Below are 4,786 nucleotides of genomic sequence, written 5' to 3'. Positions count from 1 at the left end.
GGCTGTGGACTCTATTGGTAGGTTTGGGGATCGTGTAGCTGTTTGCCAAATTACTGATGTCTCCCTGTACACTGTACAGTATCAAAATTGAGACTTTATATGGTCTTTGTCCGTGAAGTCTAGTATTTTTCAAGAACTAGTGTGGGGCCCACTTCATAGGATGATCCAAACTGTACATTTGTTGGGCCACAAACACCCTATGATCCTAACCCTCTGATCTATAGAGGGAGTGCACATTATGAAAACCTCTATAGATCGGAGGGTTAGTATCATCTTGTGAAGATGATTTATGAGGATTATCCTATATGAGTGGGGCCCACTGTACTTTTTGAAACATGTTGGACTATGGAAATGACTTTTTGAAAAATCATTTCCATAGGATGATCCTAACCCTCTAATCTATATAGGGACTGCACATTATAGAATCAGAGGGTTGGGATCATCCTAGGAGAGTATTCCCGATGAAAAAAGTTTTCCGCTGAAATTAGTTTTATGTGGTCTGAAATGTGGCCCAACAGATGAACAGATTGGATTATCCGATATGAACGGGGCCCACTGTACTTTTTGAAACATATTGGACTGTGGAAATGACTTTTTGAAAAATCATTTCCATAGGATGATCCTAACCCTCTAATATATATAGGGACTGCACATTATAGAAACGTCTATAGATGGGAGGGTTGGGATCATCCTATGAGAGTATTCCCGATGAAAAAAGTTTTCCGCTGAAATTAGTTTTATGTGGTTTGGATTGGGATTCTTGGGAAAAGTCTATTTCAAAATTTGAAGGGCATTTTATCAATTTTTCCGGTAGTTGTCAAATTGTTAGAAATTAATTTCACTCTTAAAAATTAACTTGTGAATAGTATTTTCATCATGTCATTGCAGTTATTTTACAGTATTTCGACTGTTTTTTCCCTCTTGTCATAGATATGTGGCATGTATCTACAGACCATGTATGTTTTTTTCAAAATGTTAAACCCCAAAATGTTAAACCCCAGAGGAGAGAGAAAGACACATGGGGAGTCGATTTATCACTGCCCTAAACTTAATATAGAATATACATTGAATTAGCCAAACCATTTTAATAACATATATAATGTCTATAAAATTAGTAGCTAAACATACGATTCACTTTTTTTTATGAAAATTTAAAGAATGTCATCCGAGTAGTACAATTGACTTTTCCCATAAATGAAGGATCGCCCAATCAATATAAAGAGAATAATGTTTATGCTCGGTCGAGCAAACAAAGTTATATGCTCAGTCGGTCAAAACACAATTGGCCCACATTGTTTGGATGATTCAAAGCATTCATATGATGGGACATGACATAGATAGGGTTTGCCCGAAAAAATAGCTCAAAAGAATCATCCCAACCCTTCGATTTATGGAGGTTAAAAAGGACAGATTTGTGGAGGTTTATACCCGTCCATTTTAACCTCCACAAATCAAGGGTCGGGATGATCCTATGGAGCTGATTTTTTGGGCACACCCTATCTATCAAGGCCTATCAAATGAATGGTTTGCATCACCCGAACAATGTGGGCCCCCACTCTATTTATGGTCGACTGAGCAGAGAAGGTATATGCTCTACGGAGCGTAAACACTTTTCTGCAATATAAAACTATTTAAATGTAAATGTATCAGCTGAGATATATTTTTATTGAAACTGATTTACGCCTGCAATTGAATTATGTGCATCCAAATAACCCCTTATCTTTCTCTGAAAAGTCCCCTCTCTTTTCTCTAAACAACACCTTCTCCAACAATTTGTCTTGTTCCCTTATCAAAAATACTATCATCTTCTTTAATATTGCATCCATTATTTCTTCTTGGCATTTTATATTTTACTATTTTTGTGATTGCGGGTTCGTGCGAGTGTTTCGTTGGACAAAAACTATCCTGAGTATTATTGTATCATGGGAGATAATCACAGGTCAACCCAATGCATACGTTCGCGTATTGCCTCTACGGAGAGGCAATTTTCGGTATGCCAAGTAAATTGTAATCATATCTTTAGTATTATATTGATGTTTTGTAAGAAACCCTTGCGTGCCTGTGATGTTTTATTTTGCAGAGCATTTGAAATCTTTTTCTTTAATATTTTTATTATTTTGATTTATTGTTATTGGATTGGTGTTATATAATTTTTTCAAAAAAATCTTGCTAGATAATTCCATTAGATTCCCCAACACAACCCACCTGCTCCTGTTGAGACTCCATGAGATGGCAAAAGATACCAGTATTGGAATAGGGCTTGGGTTGAAAGTTTTTTCTTTTAATAGGTAAGATGGGGTTCGGCGGGAACCCCTACGGGTTTATTAGAATACTTCCCCCTATGGGTTTATTAGAATACGCTTGGGTTGGAATTTGTTCCTCAAGTGTGTGGCTGATGGTCTTTTGAGTTTGGATAGGGCTGGAAGGACCCCCCCATTTCTCCCACCTCTCTGACCCATTCCCATGGATCCTCCAACTCGAGCGGGGCCCCTCCACTCACGACACTGTGCGAGATTGGTTACCTCAGTCACTCAGGACATATTGGCTTTGTCGTTGAAGCATGCATCTTTGAATGAGGGGAGTAAATCAAGGAGATCGACATGCCTATTTCTTCTCATTGGACCCTCATTTGTTGTGAATTCTTCGATGAATCTCCCAAGAATTGAAGATAATGGATCACATGCATTGTGAATATTTACTAACTTTGTCATGGGGTTCCTTATTCATCATATTTACTTTGATATAAGCCCACCGAGTACTTATCCTATTCGATTCTCGATATTTCAATTTTCTTTACTATTTACGGCGGCGAAGAATATAAATATCACTGTATTTATTTCTTTTTGTACTTCCAAGCGTAGGATAACCCGAAGGGGTTGGAGGTTTTTTTTCTACCAATTGGGGCCCTCCCTTCACCAATATACTTAGACCTGGCAAACGGGTGGGTCGGGCCGGGTTTCACCTAACCCTTACGGGTCCAGGTCATACAGATGGGGTCAATATGACCTGGAATTTTACCGGTGACTAATTGGTGGACCCGGACCCCACCCGCACGGGCCGAGTGGGCCTGCGGGTCACCCGTTTCTATTTTTCAAAAATTAATACTAAAAGCAAATGCGCGCCCCTTTTTAAAAAAATAAAAAATAAAACTTTATTTGGTAAAAGTTGAATAATTGACAGCTAGCTAGTCTTTTTTTTCCTCGGGACCTTAAATCAAATTGAAACGGGTCACTAATTTGGGACCCGGACCCAGAAATTACGCGTGGGCTGGGTCAACCCGCGGGTCCGGGTCACTTTTTGCCAGGTCTAAATATACTACATAGATATTTTATTATTCGAAAATAGGAATATGCAAAAATTTATTGGCTTGTACACTATGGAGATTGCAGGTTTTGGTTTATTTTATCCCTGGACTTGCTATTTTTTATTTTATTTTCGTGTCAACCTCTGTTCTCAGATAAAAATATCACTAGAGTAAAATTATAGAGCAATGTGCAAGATAAATTTACCCAAGCAAGATCGTCAATCACAAGTCTTGGTGCCAAAATCCGCTCCGATTGGATGAGGTTACACCATACTTCGATCCGTGCATGTCATGCGTTCAAAGAACACATGTCAGAGGTTCTAGAGTTTGGATTCCGCGAAGACCCTCCGACGCTTTTCCTTATGGAACTCGATTTCTAATTAAACCTTTGAACTTTAATTAAAGTTGCCCGTGCGAGGTTTGATCTTCCCCTTGGGGGTCTTTCCTTCTTGCTCCTGGTTGTTAATATTGAAGAACTGGCAAAATGACCTCTTTGCCCTTGTACCATAAGTGGCAAGTTCGGCGTCAAGGTTGGCTAGGTGCCGTGAGTCAATGCTCATGGATGGACGGATTTTACCCCTAACAACAACAACAATATCCAATGATCCCTATCCTGAACAAAATTTAGGAGTTTTCACTAATTCTTGGATAATTTACAATGAAGCAATGAGTGTTTAAATAGAACACTCAAAAGGATAAACATGGAAAGATATAATCTCAATCTAATCTACTTTCCTAACAAACCTACCTACATCAATTTGCCACCAAATCAAATCAAATCTAACATCCTAATTTATTTAGCTTGCCCCGTCTAACCTACTTACTAATTTGATTTAATTGCCTCATCAAGCTAGATTGCCACATTTAACCAACATGCCTAATCTACCACCAAGATGATCCAACGTTGAATCTCAACCCAATACAACCGTTGGATCTCACATATCCTAACATGCCCCCTCAAATGTATATGGATTGGAAATCGATATGCGTTTGATTACAATTGATAATCCCATAAAAGTAATATAAAAGTTAGCAAATTTTGATGCACAATGCTACGATTGATGACTGCCTGTTGTCGATATTGCTGAAGATGATTTCCGCCTGTTGTTGAAGAATGAACCGCAAAGAGCCTCAAAGAATTGAATTGGACTCAAGCCGGAATGGGCGAGTCTTTAGGTTGGTGTTGAGTACCAAACCCTCTAGAAATGGGTCATTATAGACCAATGCCGAAATGGGCAAGATGGGGCCTCAATAGGCCATAATGGGCCTCGATGGGCAAGACATCATGGGTCGGCTCAGGCACGCACCTCATGGAGTGAGGCACCTTAACTAAGTAGAGGAATTATTTCAGTCATGCACCTTAAGAAAGGTACTTCAACTGAGATGGATCAAAGAAGAAATTAGGAATGTAAATTAAGATTTGAAAGCAGGAGCGACAATTAGCGGTTGTGAAAAATAATGGCAAACATAAGTAACCGGCAC

The sequence above is a fragment of the Tasmannia lanceolata genome, unplaced genomic scaffold, assembly GCF_043159265.1.
Source record: "Tasmannia lanceolata isolate RefF3 unplaced genomic scaffold, GAP_Taslan_0.1 ptg000004l, whole genome shotgun sequence".
Taxonomy (NCBI): Eukaryota; Viridiplantae; Streptophyta; class Magnoliopsida; order Canellales; family Winteraceae; genus Tasmannia; species Tasmannia lanceolata.
The sequence above is the reverse complement of the archived record's forward strand: the minus strand, read 5'-3'. Positions refer to the sequence as shown.